The following is a 24,307-nucleotide window of genomic DNA, read 5'->3' on the forward strand; positions in this document are numbered from 1 at the left end:
CATAACTTTCAGAGACTGCTCTCCCATGACACAGGAGCACCAGAGCATGCCCACCAACGCGTTTCTTCACTGTGCGTGACTTCGTCAGGACATAGGGCCGGCCCAGCCTCATGTTCCATCTTTTAACATCAACGGTTGCCATGGTGACGGCTTGTGTATTGCGGAAGTGTTCACCGCAATAGCTATGCAATCATGTAATATAGCTTAGTATTCCGAATACTAAGCTATATTACATGATCGCATAGCTATACAAAAAAGCTTACTTCTAGCGCAGTTAATGCTCGAGCGGGAGCGTTAAATTGTGCTCTACTTGTGTCTGGCCCAAAATCATTTTAATCTTTGCACTTTTATATCCCTTGTTGATATGTAGTTGCACATACAATGGAAAAAAATTACTTTAAAGGTGAATAATTTGTTAGAAAAAAATTAAATGTTTAATCATGTTAAATAATTTTTTGCATGAGCTCCACTGTTGCAGGCATTAAGTTATATTTTGTGCCACATATATTATTTTTATTTCAAGGTTTGTCTTGTAATGTTTTAGCTAAATGCTAAATCTACAACTTCCTAGAAAGTAGATTTAATTAGTGATATTAAAATAAGCTTGTGCGGTAAACCTCAGACATTCATAGAAAAATAAACATCATGAACTTCAGGACCAGATTCCTAAACACACACATGGAAGATTTCACAACCTCTGTCAGTTATTACTGTTGCTTAGATGGGGGTTGCAACCTTATTTGTCAAGGAAGGGTATACAAGAGAAAATCTTTTGGTGCAGACTAACCAAGGATGACTCGCAGAGAAGCAGCTCCTCTCATTCTTATGTGGCTGCTGGTGCAGCCTCTGCTGATTTCTAACAGCCTCAAAGGGCACTGTTAAAATGGAGTTAAATCCAGCCAAAATTCACAAACCTGAAAATAAAATATTACATGGGCTCTTATATGGGTAGACTTTACCGAATTCTCTAAAAAAGGGGTCTGAACCAGGAAATACTAGGGACAAGCTGCCTCACATACCTGAAGCACTTCATTTCACAGGGGAGAGTAAATGAAGTAGGGAGCACTTGGTACTGAAATAAACACATTTTTGAAGGAAATACAAGTCTAAGTGCACTGAGTAATTGACCTTGCATTTACTACTAACCATTTTTTTTATTTACTTTATCTATTATTACAAAAAGTGCTTTATGTATTTTGAGAGAAACTCGGTAAGATAGATAGTGTAGGTTTCTCCAGCGCTAAAAAATACTACTACTCCAGCTCCTGAGTACAAGATCTCTTGACCAGACCTTTAGAGTATCGAAAAAATAAAGAGCTATAGGAGCGCTTGAGATACCTGTATAGGAATCTTAGCTGAGTAGGGTCAAAGGTAATTGAGCCAAACCATATGTTGAAAAATGGTTTTAAAATACGTATTTATTACACAATGTTAAAAAACAGTATCATAAAATAAATATAAAATCAGTATGTAAATGGTATGTATAATTATACCATAATTTAGATATATTATAGAATATTAACCATATCTAAACATAAATCTCTATCTGACAATATGAATAGGAGATCGCTTCGCAAATAATTTGAATTCTATGGTTCACGGTATGTAGTTCAAACCTTAGGAGACGTGTTAAGCCATAAGATATAAAACACATATGATAAAAAACATATATAAATTCCAATACAAGTGATAGCGTGGTTAGCCTTAAAATAGTAAAAAATGTGTATAAAAAATGAAAAAAATTATTTTTAAAATCAAAAATAGAAGCCGGTGTACACCTTAAAGGCTTAATGTGAATGTCCTTGCAAATAGTGAAAAAATCGTGAAAAAATGTGTTTAATTGTGAAAAAAGTCTTAATCCAATCTAATATTCTTTATGTAACAGTTTATATCCGATATGTGTTGATGTCAATGTTCTTGCAAATGATGTTTGAATCCTAATGTTCCTTTAGTCCAAATATCGATGTTCACAGATTCTTCTATGTCCTAAATAGAAGAAAATAGACAAACATAGTGCAATATGCCAATCCAAATGTGGCTTGATAGGTATAGAACTCACCGATTGGGGACCTGAGCCTTCAATATCAGTTCACAATCTACGCGTTTCGATCCTGCTGGATCTTTCTCAAGACTGATATTGCTCTGTATGGTCTTACCTTAAATAGGCTATTTGGGCCCAAAAACCGCCAAAAATAATGGCGCCAAAGTCGCTCATCTTCCGGGATTCTTTTACCCGGATATACTACTTCTATATATTTTAGCCCTCTAAGTGTGTTTCATTATAATGGAGGTGTGTGTATATCCAAGCTGCCTCCAATTGTCCCACACTAAGACGCCGCACCGGATGTAACACGTGGGCGAGATTGAAAGCGAAACCGGAAGTGACACTATGTGTATGACGTCATTTCCGGATTATCGCTCTTGACTCCATATTTGTTATGGGATATTCCCTTTTGTCTCAGATCCCCTTATGGGAGTTCCAATACCTTACATTTCTTGGCCACATTGGGTACTTTGATACATAGTTGGGTAATCTTAAGGATATATATATAACCAATAGTGAGATGCAATTGTGATAGTAAAAAATATATTAAAAAAGGATAATACTAAAAAAAAAATATATATATATATATATATATATATATATATATATATATATATATATATATATATATATAATAAATTACAAGATAATAGTTATACTTCTTTAAAATGTTTATATAGGGGAAAATCATCCTTTTTCCATTTGATTTGTAGCAGGTGTTCTCTTATCCTGTCTTTTAATTTCCTGGATGTTTGGCCTATATATTGGAGTCCACACCCACACTCTATTAGGTATATGATGCCACTATCTTGGCATTTAATCATGTCCTTCATATTAAAAGTTTCTCCTGTTATTTTGGATGAAAAGGTCCGTGTTTTTCTGCCATGTTTGCACGCTTTACATGAGTGGCATGGGAAAAAACCTTTAATTGTTGTCCCAGAACATCTTTTGTTATCTTCTTGGGAGTCTTTGGGATGCTGGGTGCCAGAATACTCTTCAGATTCCTAGTTTTCTTGTAGATAAACCTGGGTTTTTCATTTAGATCTTTTCCAATGATGTTGTCTTCTTTTAGATAATGCCAGTTCTTCCTTATGATTTTCTCGATTAGGAATCGATTCTCACTGTACTCAGTTATAAACGGTACTTCCAATCCTATGTCATCTCCGCGCGTTTTCTGCTGTTTATATTGTAGCATGGGTTGCCTATCCATAGTCTCTATTTCTTCTATGGTCTTTTCTATAGTTGTCTCTTCGTATCCTCTTTCCAAGAATCTCTTCTTTAGGATTTTCGACTGTTCTCTCCATTCTTCGTCATCTGAGCAATTCTTCCTTATCCTCATCATTTGACCTTTAGGAATGTTATTCTTCCATCTTTGGAGGTGGCAACTAGTTTGGTGGATATAGTTGCAACAGTCTACTTCTTTGAAATAGGTTGAGGTGGATATCTTTCCTTTCTTTACACGGATATCTAAATCCAAAAAATGGATGTTCTTTTTGCTTAGTTCATAAGTGAACTTCAGATTCACGGTATTCTTATTCATCACATGTATAGTGTGTTCCAAATCTTCTATACTTCCCTTCCACACTATTAAGATGTCATCTATGTACCTTTTGAAGAGGACCAGGTCTGCGCCTGCTGGGCATGACTCCCAAAACAGGTTCTCCCATTTGCCCATATAGAGGTTTGCGTAGCTAGGCGCAAACCTGGTCCCCATGGCTGTGCCGCAAATCTGATTAAAAATTTTTCCTCCATTATAAAAATAATTATACGTTAAAATAAAATCAATACTATCTAAAATGAACTCTCTCTGGTCAGGATTTACTCCATGGTCGTTTTCTAAAAAGTGTCTGACTGCCTCTATGCGCAGATTGTGTGGAATGCTGGTGTATAGGGCAGTCACATCACATGTGGCCAAAATGTAATTCTCCCCCCATTCCATATCATTAAATATATTGAGGACCTCGGTGGAATCCCTTAAATAAGAGGGAAGGGCTTTCTTTTTTAAAAGAGTCTGTAGGATCTTTCGTCAAAACCTTATATGTATCAGAGTCACCTAAGATTCTGTTTGCCTCTTTTTCCTAATCCTCCTTGTTCAAGATTATGATCCCTCCCCCCTAGATACCATTGTAAATTTAGAGAAAAATAAAAACATTACAATCAAACCAGCTGATAAGGGGGGATCATAATCTTGAACAAGGAGGATTATGAAAAAGAGGCAAACAGAATCTTAGGTGACTCTGATACATATAAGGTTTTGACGAAAGATCCTACAGACTCTTTAAAAAAAGATCTGGATGGTATGTTAATGTCTGCTAAAATGAAGGGAATAGTAAATCAACATGAATACAGATATATAAAGACAGATTATCCCAGAATACCTGTATTCTACTATCTGCCCAAGATACATAAAAGTCAGACAAACCCTCCGGGGAGGCCCATAAAATCGGGCATTGGATCAATAACATGTAATTTATCAGAGTACATCGATAAGAGATTACAAAAATATGTGAAAGCCCTTCCCTCTTATTTAAGGGATTCCACCGAGGTCCTCAATATATTTAATGATATGGAATGGGGGGAGAATTACATTTTGGCCACATGTGATGTGACTGCCCTATACACCAGCATTCCACACAATCTGGGCATAGAGGCAGTCAGACACTTTTTAGAAAAAGATGATGGAGTAAGTCCTGACCAGAGAGAGTTCATTTTAGATAGTATTGATTTTATTTTAACGCATAATTATTTTTATAATGGAGGAAATTTTTTAAATCAGATTTGCGGCACAGCCATGGGGACCAGGTTTGCGCCTAGCTACGCAAACCTCTATATGGGCAAATGGGAGAACCTGTTTTGGGAGTCATGCCCAGCAGGCGCAGACCTGGTCCTCTTCAAAAGGTACATAGATGACATCTTAATAGTGTGGAAGAGAAGTATGGAAGATTTGGAACACACTATACATGTGATGAATAAGAATACCGCAAATCTGAAGTTCACTTATGAACTAAGCAAAAAGAACATCCATTTTTTGGATTTAGATATCCGTGTAAAGAAAGGAAATATATCCAGCTCAACCTATTTCAAAGAAGTAGACTGTTGCAACTATATCCACCAAACTAGTTGCCACCTCCAAAGATGGAAGAATAACATTCCTAAAGGTCAAATGATGAGGATAAGGAAGAATTGCTCAGATGACGAAGAATGGAGAGAACAGTCGAAAATCCTAAAGAAGAGATTCTTGGAAAGAGGATACGAAGAGACAACTATAGAAAAGACCATAGAAGAAATAGAGACTATGGATAGGCAACCCATGCTACAATATAAACAGCAGAAAACGCGCGGAGACGACATAGGATTGGAAGTACCGTTTATAACTGAGTACAGTGAGAATTGATTCCTAATCGAGAAAATCATAAGGAAGAACTGGCATTATCTAAAAGAAGACAACATCATTGGAAAAGATCTAAATGAAAAACCCAGGTTTATCTACAAGAAAACTAGGAATCTGAAGAGTATTCTGGAACCCAGCATCCCAAAGACTCCCAAGAAGATAACAAAAGATGTTCTGGGACAACAATTAAAAGGTTTTTTCCCATGCCACTCATGTAAAGTGTGCAAACATGGCAGAAAAACACAGACCTTTTCATCCAAAATAACAGGAGAAACTTTTAATATGAAGGACATGATTAAATGCCAAGATAGTGGCATCATATACCTAATAGAGTGTGGGTGTGGACTCCAATATATAGGCCAAACATCCAGGAAATTAAAAGACAGGAAAGAGAACACCTGCTACAAATCAAATGGAAAAAGGATGATTTTCCCCTATATAAACATTTTAAAGAAGTCCACAACAGTTCCAACCAAACCCTGAGATATATGGGTATAAGTAAAATTAAGAAGAATTGGAGGGGAGGAGACTTTGAAAAGTCACTCCTGAGAGAAGAGTCTAAATGGATTTTTAATTTAGACTGCACATTTCCAAAAGGTTTCAACGGCAACACAGAAATAATACATCTACTGTGACAAGCCCAAATGCATATGGAATCCTCCAACTTTACTTCTTCACTTTTTTACCTTTTAACCATTTTTATATGAACTTCTTACCCACAACTTGGAATCTATATATATCTATATTAATTTTATATATATTTATATATTTTAATTAAATATATTTTTAATTAAATATATTATATCAATCTATTCCAACTGGATTTTAAGAACAAGAAAGAACCTCTAGGAATAAAGAATTTCCATTTTTTAAATTTTAAGTTATATATTAGAAGACAAAGGCAATACTGATGAGTTCCCTTTAACAGTATTACGACCTTTTCTATATAATATTTTTAACCAGTTAAACATCTCATGTGGCCAAAATAGGTATACAAAATAGGTATAAGAGAAAACTATTATACCATTTAGTTTCAGGAACCAGATAAGATATCCTTCATTGTATTAATTTGTTTTATATTTCAAAGAAAGAACGGTATGGATGAAATTATGACATACCGCCACAATCAATTACTGTATCCTACAATTTTTAACTGTTATCTTGTAATTTATTATATAAATATATATTTTTTAGTATTATCCTTCTTTAATATATTTTTTACTATTGCAATTGCATCTCACTATTGGTTATATATATCCTTAAGATTACCCAACTATGTATCAAAGTACCAAATGTGGCCAAGAAATGTAAGGTATTGGAACTCCCATAAGGGGATCTGAGACAAAAGGGAATATCCCATAACAAATATGGAGTCAAGAGCGATAATCCGGAAATTACGTCATACGCACAGCGCCACTTCCGGTTTCGCTTTCAATCTCGCCCACGTGTTACATCCGGTGCGGCGTCTTAGTGTGGGACAATTGGAGGCAGCTTGGATATACACACACCTCCATTATAATGAAACACACTTAGAGGGCTAAAACATATAGAAGTAGTATATCCGGGTAAAAGAATCCCAGAAGATGAGTGATTTTGGCACCATTATTTTTGGTGGTTTTTGGGCCCAAATAGCCTATTTAAGGTAAGACCATACAGAGCCATATCAGTCTTGAGAAAGATCCAGCAGGATCGAAACGCGTAGATTGTGAACTGATATTGAAGGCTCAGGTCCCCAATCGGTGAGTTCTATACCTATCAAGCCACATTTGGATTGGCATATTGCACTATGTTTGTCTATTTTCTTCTATTTAGGACATAGAAGAATCTGTGAACATCGATATTTGGACTAAAGGAACATTAGGATTCAAACATCATTTGCAAGAACATTGACATCAACACATATCGGATATAAACTGTTACATAAAGAATATTAGATTGGATTACGACTTTTTTCACAATTAAACACATTTTTTCACGATTTTTTCACTATTTGCAAGGACATTCACATTAAGCCTTTAAGGTGTACACCGGCTTCTATTTTTGATTTTAAAAATATTTTTTTTCATTTTTTATACACATTTTTTTTCTTTTTTAAGGCTAACCACGCTATCACTTGTATTGGAATTTATATATGTTTTTTATCATATGTGTTTTATATCTTATGGCTTAACAAGTCTCCTAAGGTTTGAACTACATACGTGAACCATAGAATTCAAATTATTTGCGAAGCGATCTCCTATTCATATTGTCAGATAGAGATTTATGTTTAGATAGGGTTAATACTCTATAATATATCTAAATTATGGTATAATTATACATACCATTTACATACTGATTTTATATTTATTTTATGATACTGTTTTTTAACATTGTGTAATAAATACGTATTTTAAAACCATTTTTCAACATATGGTTTGGCTCAATTACCTTTGACCCTACTCAGCTAAGATTTCTATACAGGTATCTCAAGCGCTCCTATAGCTCTTTATTTTTTTGAGAGAAACTCATCAGCTTTTATTTAGGGCTCCATGCACTAAGCAGTGTATGCTGCTTTGGAGCACTTGCCCAGAATGTTCACACATATCAGCCTGCTTCCCGCAATCTCTGCCACCTCTAAATTGGCAGACAGAAATCCTCCTGAACATGCTAACTCAGGGTGATTGACAGGCCCTTCTCTTGTGCAATTGTTCATGCAAGGAAAGGGGGCAGCATTACACACTCGCTTGAGTGTGTAATGGTATATACAGGAGCGGACAAACAGGATCCGCTTGAGAACCTTGTTCGCACGGCCAAAGTGGGATAAAGCAGTGAGATTGAACATGCTAAGAGAATATGATGAGAGTTGTGAGAAGACTTCAGACATACCTGAAGAACACCCCTGTTCACTACACTCCTTAAAGTGACATGAAAATCTATTTTTTTTCTTTTATTATTTAGACAGAGCATGTGTTTTTAAACAATTTTCCAATTTTGTTTCTATTATCAAATTTACTATCATCAATCCGCTACTGGAAGCTAGCTCGCCAAACTTATCAAAAAAGCTGTCAAAAAGCCGTGCACCAAGTACGGAGCGATGAGCAGCGGACTGTGATAGTTATCACTCATCCGATCTCGCTGCTCTTCGGCTTTTTCACAGCTTTATTGATAAGCTGTCACTAAGCACTCACACTATACTATACTGCTCTACCACCTATACCACCACCCCCAGAGCCCCCCGCAACTAAATAAAGTTATTAACCCCTAAACCGCCACTCCTAGACCCCTCCGCAACTATATTAAACACTATATTTAAACAGCCTATCGGAATTAAGGTAGGAAAAATCTGATTGGCTGATCCAATCAGCCAATCAGATTGAGCTTGAATTCTATTGGCTGTTCCGATCAGAAAATAGAATGCAAGCTCAATCTGATTGGCTGATTGGATCAGCCAATCGGATTGAACTTCAATCTGATTGGCTGATTGAATCAGCCAATCAGATTTTTCTTACCTTAATTCCGATTGGTTGATAGAATCCTATCAGCCAATCGGAATTTGAGGGACGCCATCTTGGATGATGTCACTTAAAGGAATATTCATTCGGCGAGTAGGCGTCTGTGAAGAAGGATGGCTCCGCGTCGGCTGCTTTGAAGATGGCTCCGCTCTGCTCTGGATGGATGAAGATTGAAGACGCCACCTGGATGAAGACTTCTATCGGATGGAAGACCTCTTCAGAGCCCCTTGGATGAAGACTTCTATCGGATGGAAGACATATTCAGCGCCCCTTGGATGATGACTTCGGCCCGGCTGGGTGAACATGACTCAAGGTAGGGAGAACTTCAGGGGGGTAGTGTTAGGTTTATTTAAAGGGGGTTTGGGTTAGAGTAGAGTTATGTGGGTGGTGGGTTTTAATGTTGGGGGGTTGAATTTTTTTTACATGCAAAAGAGCTGATTACTTTGGGGCATGCCCCGCAAAAAGCCCTTTTAAGGGCTGATTAAAGAGCTGGTTACCTTGTAATTTAGTATAGGGTAGGGACTTTTATTATTTAGTTTTTTTTTATGTTATTAGGGGGCTTAGATTAGGGGTAATTAGTTTAAAATTCTTGTAATCTTTTTTTTTCTGTAAATTAGTGTTTTGTTTTTTTTGTACTTTAGTTTAGTTTATTTAATTGTATTTAATTGTAGCTACTTGTAGGTAATTTATTTAATTAATTTAATGATAGTGTAGTGTTAGGTTTAATTGTAACTTAGGTTAGGATTTATTTTACAGGTAATTTTGAATTTCTTTTAGCTTGGTAGTTATTATATAGTTAACTATTTAATAACTATTGTACCTAGTTAAAATAAATACAAAGTTACCTGTAAAATAAATATAAATCCTAAAATAGCTACAATGTATTTATTAATTATATTGTAGCTATCTTAGGGTTTATTTTACAGGTAAGTATTTAGTTTTAAATAGGAATAATTTATTTAATGATAGTGTAGTGTTAGGTGTAATTGTAACTTAGGTTAGTTTTTATTTTACAGGTAAATTTGTTTTTATTTTATCTAGGTGTTATCTAGGTAGCTATTAAATAGTTAATAACTATTTAATAGCTATTGTACCTAGTTAAAATAAATTTAAATTTGCTTGTAAAATAATAATAAATCCTAAAATAGCTACAATATAATTATTAGTTATATTGTAGCTATATTAGGGTTTATTTTATAGGTAAGTATTTAGTTTTAAATAGGATTAATTTAGTTAATAAGAGTAATTTTTATTTAGATTTATTAAAATAATATTTAAGTTAGGGGGGTGTTAGGGTTAGTGTTAGACTTAGGTTTAGGGGTTAATTAGTTTAATATAGATGGCGGCAGTATAGGGGGGGCAGGATAGGGGTTAATAAATGTATTATAGGTGGTGACGGTGTAGGGGGGGCAGATTAGGGGTTAATAAGTTTAATATAGGTGGTGGCGGTTTAGGGGTTAAACTATTTATTTAGTTTGCGGCGGGGTAGGGATCCGCAGGATAGAGGTTAATAAATTTATTATATGTGGCGGCGGTATAGGGGGGGCAGGATAGGGGTTAATAGGTATTATGTAGGTGGCGGCGGTTTAGGGGTTAATACGTTTATTAGAGTGGCGGCGGGGTCCGGGAGCAGCGGTTTAGGGGTTAATAAGCGTATTAGAGTGGCAGTGGGCTCCGGGAGCGGCGGTTTAGGGGGTAATAACTTTATTTAGTTGCAGCGGTGTAGGGGGGGGGGCAGATTAGGGGTGTTTAGACTCGGGGTACATGTTAGGGTGTTAGGTGCAGACATCTCCCATAGGAATCAATGGGATATCGGGCAGCAGCGAACATGAACTTTCGCTATGGTCAGACTGCCATTGATTCCTATGGGATCCGCCGCCTCCAGGGAGGCGGATTGAAAACCAGGTACGCTGGGCCGGAAAAGTGCAGAGCGTACCTGCTAGGAATTTGATAACTTTCAAAAGTAGTCAGATTGTGCCGAACTTGCGTTCGGCACATCTGGAGTGACATAAGAATCGATCTGTGTTGGACTGAGTCCGGCGGATCGTAGCTTACGTCACAAAATTCTACTTTTACTGGTCTCTAGCCTTTGATAACTAAGGCGAATCAGCCTCGCCACAAATACACTGCGGAATTCCAGCGTATTTGAGGTTGACGGCTTGATAACTAGAGGCCATAGAGTCTCCCGGATTTAGGAGATCCTTCAAGATGAGCAAGCGTTATTATCTTGACTAAAATGTAAAAGTTAGTATAGTTCAATACTCAACAATATGAACAAAATATTATAATGGCTTCAACAAGATGGCGTCCCTTGAATTCTATTTAAGGTAAGACCATACAGAGCCATATCAGTCTTGAGAAAGATCCAGCAGGATCGAAACGCGTACATTGTGAACTGATATTGAAGGCTCAGGTCCCCAATCGGTGAGTTCTATACCTATCAAGCCACATTTGGATTGGCATATTGCACTATGTTTGTCTATTTTCTTCTATTTAGGACATAGAAGAATCTGTGAACATCGATATTTGGACTAAAGGAACATTAGGATTCAAACATCATTTGCAAGAACATTGACATCAACACATATCGGATATAAACTGTTACATAAAGAATATTAGATTGGATTACGACTTTTTTCACAATTAAACACATTTTTTCACGATTTTTTCACTATTTGCAAGGACATTCACATTAAGCCTTTAAGGTGTACACCGGCTTCTATTTTTGATTTTAAAAATAATTTTTTTCATTTTTTATACACATTTTTTTTCTTTTTTAAGGCTAACCACGCTATCACTTGTATTGGAATTTATATATGTTTTTTATCATATGTGTTTTATATCTTATGGCTTAACAATTCTCCTAAGGTTTGAACTACATAACGTGAACCATAGAATTCAAATTATTTGCGAAGCGATCTCCTATTCATATTGTCAGATAGAGATTTATGTTTAGATAGGGTTAATACTCTATAATATATCTAAATTATGGTATAATTATACATACCATTTACATACTGATTTTATATTTATTTTATGATACTGTTTTTTAACATTGTGTAATAAATACGTATTTTAAAACCATTTTTCAACATATGGTTTGGCTCAATTACCTTTGACCCTACTCAGCTAAGATTCCTATACAGGTATCTCAAGCACTCCTATAGCTCTTTATTTTTTTGAGAGAAACTCATCAGCTTTTATTTAGGGCTCCATGCACTAAGCAGTGTATGCTGCTTTGGAGCACTTGCCCAGAATGTTCACACATATCAGCCTGCTTCCCGCAATCTCTGCCACCTCTAAATTGGCAGACAGAAATCCTCCTGAACATGCTAACTCAGGGTGATTGACAGGCCCTTCTCTTGTGCAATTGGTCATGCAAGGAAAGGGGGCAGCATTACACACTCGCTTGAGTGTGTAATGGTATATACAGGAGCGGACAAACAGGATCCGCTTGAGAACCTTGTTCGCACGGCCAAAGTGGGATAAAGCAGTGAGATTGAACATGCTAAGAGAATATGATGAGAGTTGTGAGAAGACTTCAGACATACCTGAAGAACACCCCTGTTCACTCCACTCCTTAAAGTGACATGAAAATCTATTTTTTTTCTTTTATTATTTAGACAGAGCATGTGTTTTTAAACAATTTTCCAATTTTGTTTCTATTATCAAATTTACTATCATCAATCCGCTACTGGAAGCTAGCTCGCCAAACTTATCAAAAAAGCTGTCAAAAAGCCGCGCACCAAGTATGGAGCGATGAGCAGCGGACTGTGATAGTTATCACTCATCCGATCTCGCTGCTCTTCGGCTTTTTCACAGCTTTATTGATAAGCTGTCACTAAGCACTCACACTATACTATACTGCTCTACCCCCTATACCGCCACCCCCAGAGCCCCCCGCAACTAAATAAAGTTATTAACCCCTAAACCGCCACTCCTAGACCCCTCCGCAACTATATTAAACACTATATTTAAACAGCCTATCGGAATTAAGGTAGGAAAAATCTGATTGGCTGATCCAATCAGCCAATCAGATTGAGCTTGAATTCTATTGGCTGTTCCGATCAGAAAATAGAATGCAAGCTCAATCTGATTGGCTGATTGGATCAGCCAATCGGATTGAACTTCAATCTGATTGGCTGATTGAATCAGCCAATCAGATTTTTCTTACCTTAATTCCGATTGGTTGATAGAAACCAGGTACGCTGGGCCGGAAAAGTGCCGAGCGTACCTCCTAGGAATTTGATAACTTTCAAAAGTAGTCAGATTGTTCCGAACTTGCGTTCGGCACATCTGGAGTGACATAAGAATCGATCTGTGTCGGACTGAGTCTGGCGGATCGTAGCTTACGTCACAAAATTCTACTTTTACTGGTCTCTAGCCTTTGATAACTAAGGCGAATCAGCCTCGCCACAAATACACTGCGGAATTCCAGCGTATTTGAGGTTGATGGCTTGATAACTAGAGGCCATAGAGTCTCCCAGATTTAGGAGATCCTTCAAGATGAGCAAGCGTTATTATCTTGACTAAAATGTAAAAGTTAGTATAGTTCAATACTCAACAATATGAACAAAATATTATAATGGCTTCAACAAGATGGCGTCCCTTGAATTCCGATTGGCTGATATAATTCTATAAGCCAATCGGAATTAAGGTAGGAAAAATCCTATTGGCTGATGCAATCAGCTAATCGGATTGAGCTCGCATTCTATTGGCTGTTCCAATCAGTCAATGGAATGCGAGCTCAATCCTATTGGCTGATTGGATCTGCCAATAGGATTGAACTTCAATCCTATTGGCTGATTGCATCAGCCAATAGGATTCTTCCTACCTTAATTCAGATTGGCTGATAGAATTCTATCAGCCAATCGGAATTCAAGGAACGCCATCTTGGATGACGTCATTTAAAGGAATATTCATTCGTCGGGTAGTCGTCGGTCTGGATGGATGCTTCACATCGGATGTCTTCAGGATGGACCCGCTCCGCTCCGGATGGATGAAGAAAGAAGATGCCGTCTGGATGAAGACTTCTGCCCGTCTGGAGGTCCTCTTCTGCCCGGATCGGATGAAGACTTCTGCCCCTCTGGAGGACCACTTGTGCCTGGCTGGGTGAAGACTTCTCAAGGTAGGGTGATCTTCAAGGGGGTAGTGTTAGGTTTTATTAAGGGAGGATTGGGTGGGTTTTAGAGTAGGGTTGGGTGTGTGGGTGGTGGGTTTTAATGTTGGGGGGTATTGTATTTTTTTTTACAGGTAAAAGAGCTGATTACTTTGGGGCAATGCCCCACAAAAAGCCCTTTTAAGGGCTATTTGTAATTTAGTATAGGGTGGGGATTTTTTATTTTATTTTGGGGGGCTTTTTTATTTTATTAGGGGGATTAGATTAGGTGTAATTAGTTTAAAAAACTTGTAATTATTTTATTATTTTCTGTAATTTAGTTTTTTTTTGTACTTTAGTTAATTTTATTTAATTGTAATTAATTTATTTTAATTTAGGGAATTAATTTAATGATAGTGTAGTGTTAGGTGTAATTGTAACTTAGGTTAGGATTTATTTTACAGGTACTTTTGTATTTATTTTAGCTAGGTAGTTATTAAATAGTTAATAACTATTTAATAACTATTCTACCTAGTTAAAATAAATACAAAGTTGCCTGTAAAATAAAAATAAATCCTAAAATAGCTACAATGTAGCTATCCTGGCGTTTATTTTATAGGTAAGTATTTAGTTTTAAATAGGTATAATTTATTTAATGATAGGAATATTTATTTAGATTAATTTAAATTATATTTAAGTTAGGGGGTGTTAGGGTTAGGGTTAGACTTGGGTTTAGGGGTTAAAAAATTAAATATAGTGGCGGCGACGTTGGGGGTGGGAGATTAGGGGTTAATAAATTTAATGTAGGTGGCGGTGGGGTCCGTGAGCGGCGGCGGGGTCCGGGAGCGGCGGTTTAGGGGTTAAACACTTTATTAGAGTTACGGTGGGCTCCAGGAGCGGCGGTTTAGGGGTTAATAACTTTATTTGGGTGGCGGTGGGCTCCGGGAGCGGCGGTTTAGGGGTTAAACACTTTATTAGAGTTGCGGTGGGCTCCGGAAGCAGCGGTTTAGGGGTTAATAACTTTATTTAGGTGCGGTGGGCTCCGGGAGCGGCGGTATAGGGGATAAATAGTTTATTTTAGTGTGGGTGCTTAGTGACAGGGTACCAAGAAAGCTGCGAATAAGCCGAAGAGCAGCGAGATTGATGACTGTTAGTTAACAATAGTCCGCTGTTCATCGCTCCGTACTTGGTGCATAGCTTTTTCACAGCTTTCTTTATAATTTTGGAGAACATATTCAGGTCCGCGGCAGCGATGTTAGGCGAACTTAGGCGAGCGTATTGGTGCCGTCGAATGCAAGAAAGTCAACGGCTTGATAAGTAGGGGCCTGTATGTTGAAGCACATGCATGTTTTCATTCTTTTAGATGTAGCCACCAATCGGGAAGCGCTACCCAGGGTTCTGAGCCAAAAATGTGCCAGCTCCTAAGCTTACATTCATGCTTTTTTAAATAAAGATACCAAGAGAATGAAGAAAAATTGGTAATATGAGTAAATTAGAAAGTTGATTAGAATTTCATGCTCTATCTGAATCATGAAAGTTTCATTTTAACTATACTATCCCTTTAAATAATAATTACAATATAAAAAAATAACCTAAAGAGAAACATATACACCAAGATTACAAGTTTTGCGTTCCGGTTTTAACGCTAAAAAAATGGCCAATTCAGCGTCAATAACAGAATGCAGCCATTACGAGTCTTGTCGGTATAGTTGTACTGCAAGCATTTTAGCCTGTAACGCAGCGTCAATCACACACTCAAAAAAATGACGTTTTTGCATGGGATTTCCATAGCGCCGGTATTACAAGTTGTGCAGTGAGGCTAAAATGCTTGCGTTCCAGCCTATACCAACACAATCTATTCCGCAATCTGAGACCAGTAGTTATGAGTTTTGCGCAACAAAACTGTTACACAAAACTCATAACTAAAGTGTTACAAAGTACACTAACACCCATAAACTACCCTATTACCCCTTAAACCGAGGCTCTCTTGCATAGAAAACACTAAATTAAAGTTATTAACCCCTAATCTGCCGCTCCCAACATCGCCGTCACTAATAACATTTATTAACCCCTATTCCATGCTCCCCGCCACCGCCGCCACTAAATAAAGTTATTAACCCATAAACCTCTGTCCTCCCACATCATTCACTGCCACTAAATAAACCTATTAACCCCTAAACCGACAGCCCCCCACATCGCAAAAAACTAAATTAAACTATTTACCCTGAAACCTTACAACTCCCTACCTTTATATTAAAATTACAATATCCCTATCTTAAAATAAATAAAAACTTGCCTGTGAAATTAAAAAAACCTAAGTTTAAACTATATATTAAACTAACATTACTAAAATTAAAATAACTGCAAATTAAATAAACTAAATTACACATTAAAAAAACCTAACACTACTAAAAAAATTAAATCTACAATTACAAAAAATAAAAAATACTAAATTACAATAAATAAAAAACACCAAATTACAAAAAATAACAAACACTAAATTACTAAAAAATAACAAACAAAATTATCCAAAATAAAAACAATTACACCTAATATAATAGCCCTATAATAATAAAAAAGCCCTCCCAAAATAAAAAAACATAGCCTACAATAAACTACCATTAGCCCATAAAAGGGACTTTTGTAGGGCATTGCCCTAAAGAAATCAGCTCTTTTCCCTGAAAAAAATGCAAAGACCCCCAACAGTAAAACCCACCACCCAATCAACCCCCCAAAATAAAAAAACTAACTAACAAAAACCTAAGATACCCATTGCTTTCAAAAGGGCATTTGTATGGGCATTGCCCTTAAAAGGGCATTCAGCTCTTTTTTATTGCCCTGAAAAATGCATTTAGCTCTTTTAAGATAGCCCAAACCCTAATCTAAAAAAAAACACCCCAAAAAATAAGTTAAAAAAAAACACTAACCCCTGACGATCCACTTACATTTTCTGAAGTCCGGACATCCAGTCGGTGAGAAGTCTTCATCCAGGCGGCAAGGTCTTCATCCATCTAGGTGGCATCTTCTATCTTCATCCAGGTGGCATCTTCTATCTTAATCCCGGCGGCGTCTTCTATCTTAATCCCGGCAGCATCTTCTATCTTCATCCCGGCGGCACGGAGCGGGTCCATCCTTCAAGACATCTGGCGCAGAGCATCCTCTTCATATGGTGGCCGCCATACAGTGAATCTTCAATGCAAGGGAGCCTTTTCAAAATGGCGTCCCTTGCATTCCTATTGGCTGATTTGATTTTTGAAATTCAAATCAGCCAATAGAATGAGAGCTACTGAAATCCTATTGGCTGTTCAAATCAGCCAATTGGATGAGAGCTACTGAAATTTTATTGGCTGTTCAAATCAGCCAATAGGATTTCAGTAGCTCTCATCCTATTGGCTGATTTGAATTTGAAGAATCAAATTAGCCAATAGGAATGCAATGGACGCCATTTTTAATCGCATACCTTGCATTCAATAGTCAGTGTAGGGCAGTGGTCGTATGAAGAGGATCCTCCACACGCTTGGAAGAAGACTTCACCGCCTATAACAGGACCTTCTCCGCTGGACTTTAGAAACCGTGAGTACCTATCTGGGGGTTAGAGTTAGGCTTTTTTTAATTATTTTTTTGTTTTAGATTAGGGATTTTGGGCAATTTTGAAAGAGCTGAATGCCCTTTTAAGAGCAGTAGAAAAGCTGAATGCCCTTTTAAGGCTAATGCCCATACAAATGCCCCTTTAGGGGCAATGGGTAGTTTAGGATTTTTTAGTGTGGTGGGGGGTTTTACTGTTAGAGGGGGGACTTAGTATTTTTTTAAGGAAAAGAGCTGTTTAACTTAGGGCAATGCCCTACAAATGGCCCTTTTAAGGGCTATTGGTAGTTTAGTATTAGATTAGGGGGGGGTATTTTGGGGGGGTTATTTTCATAGGGATTAGGTATAATTTTTTTATTTTTGATAATTTTGTTTGTTATTTTATGTAATGTTAGACTATTTTATTTTCTGTAATTTTAGCTTAATTTAAACTTATTTTTTTTATTATTAAAGTAATGTTAGGTTTTTATTTTAATTGCAATTTAGTAATATTTTAATTTATGTAATGCGGTTAATTTAGGGGTTGTTAGGTTATGGCGCTTAGTGATTAGTTATTTGCGTTGTGAGGTTTGGCGGTTTAGAAGTTAATAGATTTATTAGCATTATTGCAATGTGTGGGTTTGGCGAATTAGGGGTTAATAGTTTTATTAGGTTTATTGTGTTGTGGGTTAATGGCGGATTATGGGTTAATAGTTTTATTAGGTTTATTGTGTTGTGGGTTAATGGTGGATTAGGGGTTAATAGTTTAATTAGGCTTATTGCATTGTGGGGGTTTGTCTGTTTAGGGGTTAATACTTTTATTATTAGTTGCGATGTGGGTTTGATGGCGGATTAGGGGTTAATACAGTATACTTTATTAGTTATTGCGGTGGGGAATTGCAGTTGACAGGTAGATAGATATTGCGCATGCGTTAGGTGTTAGTTAATACCGGAGTTACGGTGCTATCATACTCAACACAAGTCTTGCTGCGCCTGCCAATGTGTGAAGAGGTGAAAATGGAGTAAAATTTCTCCATTTTTGCCGCATAAGTCCTTGCGCTGAATATGTGATACCGAATTGCGAAGTGTTTCTATGTTAGCTTATAGGAATTAAAATAGCGGCCAACGGGTGAAATATACGTGCTGCATTTATATGTGGTGCTGTATATGTGATACCAAAATCGCATTAAAATCCGGCGGCAGCGGCTTTTGCGGGCAACACCACATATGTAATCTTGCCCCTTATGTTTTAATGCCTACGGCGTTTCCCCAGACAACTTCCCTTAGTGAGATTTGCAGGAAGTAGAACTTTTTTAAATGGACATATAGAGAGGCAGAAAATATATTTTTTATTAAAAAATTTTATCAAAAAAATATTTTTACAATATTTATTAAAAAAGAAACACAAAAAATAAACAAATAGTGATTTTTATTAGCGTCTGGGTTGTGTTCAGGAGGCAAAAAGTTGAAGTGCTAATCATATTATCAGGCCTAGATTTGGAGTTTGGCGGTAGCCGTGAAAACCAGCGTTAGAGGCTCCTAACGCTGGTTTTAGGCTACCGCCGGTATTTGGAGTCAGTCAAAAAAGGGTCTAACGCTCACTTTTCAGCCGCGACTTTTCCATACCGCAGATCCCCTTACGTCAATTGCGTATCCTATCTTTTCAATGGGATTTTTCTAACTCCGGTATTTAGAGTCGTGTCTGAAGTGAGCGTTAGAATTCTAACGACAAAACTCCAGCCGCAGAAAAAAGTCAGTAGTTAAGAGCTTTCTGGGCTAACGCCGGTTCATAAAGCTCTTAACTACTGTACTCTAAAGTACACTAACACCCATAAACTACCTATGTACCCCTAAACCGAGGTCCCCCCACATCGCCGCAACTCGATTAATTTTTTTTAACCCTTAATCTGCCGACCGCCACCTACGTTATCCTTATGTACCCCTAATCTGCTGCCCCTAACACCGCCGACCCCTATATTATATTTATTAACCCCTAATCTGCCCCCCACAACGTCGCCGCCAGCTACCTACACTTATTAACCCCTAATCTGCCGCCCGCACGCCGCCGCCAGCTACATTATAGCTATGTACCCCTAATCTGCTGCCCTAACATCGCCGACCCCTATATTATATTTATTAACCCCTAACCTGCCCCCCACAACGTCGTCGCCACCTACCTACAATAATTAACCCCTAATCTGCCGACCGCAAAGAGCCGCCAGCTACATTATAGCTATGTACCCCTAATCTGCTGCCCCTAACACTGCCGACCCCTATATTATATTTATTAACCCCTAACCTGCCCCCCACAACGTCGCAGCCAGCTACCTACAATAATTAACCCCTAATCTGCTGACCGCAAAGAGCCGCCACATACATTATAGCTATGTACCCCTAATCTGCTGCCCCTAAAACCGCCGACCCCTATATTATATTTATTAACCCCTAATCTGCCCCCCACAACGTCGCCTCCACCTGCCTACACTTATTAACCCCTAATCTGTCAAGCGGACCGCACCGCTATCATAATAAAGTTATTAACCCCTAATCCGCCTCACTAACCCTATAATAAATAGTATTAACCCCTAATCTGCCCTCCCTAACATCGCCGACACCTAACTTCAAACATTAACCCCTAATCTGCCGACTGGAGCTCACCGCTATTCTAATAAATGTATTAACCCCTAAAGCTAAGTCTAACCCTAACACTAACACCCCCCTAACTTAAATATAATTTAAATCTAACGAAATTAATTAACTCTTATTAAATAAATTATTCCTATTTAAAGCTAAATACTTACCTGTAAAATAAATCCTAATATAGCTACAATATAAATTATAATTATATTATAGCTATTTTAGGATTAATATTTATTTTACAGGTAACTACAATTAAACCTAACACTATACTATCATTAAATTAATTAAATAAAATACCTACAATTACCTACAATTAAACCTAACACTACACTATCAATACATTAATTAAATACAATACCTAAAAATAACTACAATGAAATAAACTAACTAAAGTACAAAAAATAAAAAAGAACTAAGTTACAAAAAATAAAAAAATATTTACAAACATAAGAAAAATCTTACAACAATTTTAAACTAATTACACCTACTCTAAGCCCCCTAATAAAATAACAAAGCCCCCCAAAATAAAAAATGCCCTACCCTATTCTAAATTACTAAAGTTCAAAGCTCTTTTACCTTACCAGCCCTGAACAGGGCCCTTTGCGGGGCATGCCCCAAAGAATTCAGCTCTTTTGCCTGTAAAAAAAAGCATACAATACCCCCCCCCCCAACATTACAACCCACCACCCACATACCCCTAATCTAACCCAAACCCCCCTTAAATAAACCTAACACTAAGCCCCTTAAATAAACCTAACAATAAGCCCCTGAAGATCTTCCTACCTTGTCAGCCAATCAGATTGAGCTTGCATTCTATTGGCTGATCGGAACAGCCAATAGAATGCAAGCTCAATCTGATTGTCTGATTGGATCAGCCAATCGGATTGAACTTGATTCTGATTGGCTGATTCCATCAGCCAATCAGAATATTCCTACCTTAATTCCGATTGGCTGATAGAATCCTATCAGCCAATCGGAATTCGAGGGATGCCATCTTGGATGACGTCCCTTAAAGGAACCGTCATTCTTCAGTTGGACGTCGCCGGATGAAGATGGGTCCGCGGTGGAGGTCTTCAGGATGGAGCCGGTCCTCATCGGATGAAGATAGAAGATGCCGCTTGGAAGAAGATGGTTGCCGGTCCGGATCTACTCTTCTTCCCGGATAGGATGAAGACTTTGGACTCTCTTCTGGACTTCTTCAGCCATCGGATGATGGATGTCTAGCCCCCTCTTGGGTTGGATGAAGATATCGGAGCCAGGACGGATCAGTGTGATACACGGTGAGGTGAAGACAAGGTAGGAAGATCTTCAGGGGCTTAGTGTTAGGTTTATTTAAGGGGGGTTAGGGTTAGATTAGGGGTATGTGGGTGGTGGGTTGTAATGTTGGGGGGGTATTGTATGTTTTTTTTTACAGGCAAAAGAGCTGAATTCTTTGGGGCATGCCCCGCAAAGGGCCCTGTTCAGGGCTGGTAAGGTAAAAGAGCTTTGAACTTTAGTAATTTAGAATAGGGTAGGGCATTTTTTATTTTGGGGGGCTTTGTTATTTTATTAGGGGGCTTAGAGTAGGTGTAATTAGTTTAAAATTGTTGTAAGATTTTTCTTATGTTTGTAAATATTTTTTTATTTTTTGTAACTTAGTTCTTTTTTATTTTTTGTACTTTAGTTAGTTTATTTCATTGTAGTTATTTTTAGGTATTGTATTTAATTAATGTATTGATAGTGTAATGTTAGGTTTAATTGTAGGTAATTGTAGGTATTTTATTTAATTAATTTAATGATAGTATAGTGTTAGGTTTAATTGTAACTTAGGTTAGGATTTATTTTACAGGAAATTTTGTAATTATTTTAACTATTTTAGCTATTAAATAGTTCTTAACTATTTAATAGCTATTGTACCTGGTTAAAATAAATACAAAGTTACCTGTAAAATAAATATTAATCCTAAAATAGCTATAATATAATTATAATTTATATTGTAGCTATATTAGGATTTATTTTACAGGTAAGTATTTAGCTTTAAATAGGAATAATTTATTTAATAAGAGATAATTAATTTCGTTAGATTAAAATTATATTTAATTTAGGGGGGTGTTAGTGTTAGGGTTAGACTTAGCTTTAGGGGTTAATACATTTATTAGAATAGCGGTGAGCTCCAGTCGGCAGATTAGGGGTTAATAATTGAAGTTAGGTGCCGGCGATGTTAGGGAGGGCAGATTAGGGGTTAATACTATTTATTATAGGGTTAGTTAGGCGGATTAGGGGTTAATAACTTTATTATAGTAGCGCTCAGGTCCGGTCGGCAGATTAGGGGTTAATAAGTGTAGGCAGGTGGAGGCGACGTTGTGGGGGGCAGATTAGGGGTTAATAAATATAATATAGGAGTCGGCGGTTTTAGGGGCAGCAGATTAGGGGTACATAGGGATAATGTAAGTAGAGATGGTTTACGGAGCGGCAGATTAGGGGTTAATAATAATATGCAGGGGTCAGCGATAGCGGGGGCGGCAGAATAGGGGTTAATAAGTGTAAGGTTAGGGGTGTTTAGACTCGGGGTACACAAAGCCCTTCTTATTCCATTCAGGTTTCTTTATCTAAACCGTTATAGGCTGTTCTTACACCTTGTGATTCAAAAGTCTGTAAATGTTTCATTCTCAATCCAATAGCCTGTCAGTTTAGTCCTTTGAGCCAGGCAATTACATATGTAATAAGGATTTCATAGCAACACATAAATGAATATTGTTTAAAACATAATGCTTCATATTAAAAAACGATAATCAATATGGTCAATATATAAAAGAGAAAACCTGATGTCATATAAAAAAGATTAAAAAGGTGATATTTAGTAAAAAATACTTAAAAAATATATATATATAAATTAGTATGGGAACTTTACATGAAACACATCTACTGCTATTATTTCATACATAAGACAGCTTTAAATGCATCTGATAATATTAATAAGAACAAATAATAATAAAAGATGATATTAAAAATGATATTAAAAATGATATTAAAACCCTCCTACCTGACTAATATGTTAGGGTCATAGTTTGATAAGTTGGGAATAGGATAAAAATATAAATACATAAAAATAAATATAAACTCAATATAAACTAATCCTCCCTATAAAAACCTAAAATCCATACAGGAGACACCTTAGATACATTAAATTGTGGATAATGCCTAAAAAGCCAATTTTGTTACCCTATTGCACATCTAAAAAGGCTGCTAAGTCTATATCCCGATTCATACCCCCTGGACCCACAGCTTCCAGTTTGTGAATCCAGTAGGTCTCACGTTGTCTTAGGAGTAATAGTCTATCTCCTCCTCTAATTGGGTTCTTAACATGTTCTATAGCTAGAATACTAAGACCTGTATTATCTTTACCATGTGCTTCCATAAAATGTACTGGCACACCATGGTTGTCTAGCCCATTCTCTATATTTCTAAGGTGCTCGTTAAATCTTGTCTTTATGGGTCGTTTCGTGCGACCTACGTAAATTTTGTCACACGAGCACCTTAGAAGATACACAACATAGCATGTCCTACAATTCATTAGACCTTTTACTCTAAAGGTAGTTTCACCTTTCCTCTTTCCAAAGGCACATTTATTCTTTTCCATGTGTGCACAACAATTACAATTTTTCCTACCACATTTGAAGAAACCCTCCGTATTCTTACTTAGTCAGTTGGTCTCATTTCCAGATTTAAGCATACTCGGGCTAATCCTATTCTTGATATTCGAATTCCTCTTAAAGATAACCTGTCCCTTATCATTCAGAATATCTCTCAGAATTGGGTCTTGCATAACAATAGGCCAGTACTTCTTCATTGCTTTCTCAATTTCCCTCGAAGCTCGATTAAATTCGGTCACAAATTGTATTTTTCTTTTGTCATCTCTACTCTTTTTCTTTTGCTTAGTGCCCTTAATTAGTTTGTCCCTATCCATTTTCCCAACTGTTTCTTGGATCTCTCTTAGGTGGTTAATTTCATATCCCTTTGCTAAGAATCTATTCAAGATTACCCCTGCAGCTGCTTGATAATCACTGTCTTTAGTGCAATTTCGTCTTGCTCTTTGGAAC

This window comes from Bombina bombina, chromosome 6 (assembly GCF_027579735.1).
Source record: "Bombina bombina isolate aBomBom1 chromosome 6, aBomBom1.pri, whole genome shotgun sequence".
NCBI classification, from domain to species: domain Eukaryota; kingdom Metazoa; phylum Chordata; class Amphibia; order Anura; family Bombinatoridae; genus Bombina; species Bombina bombina.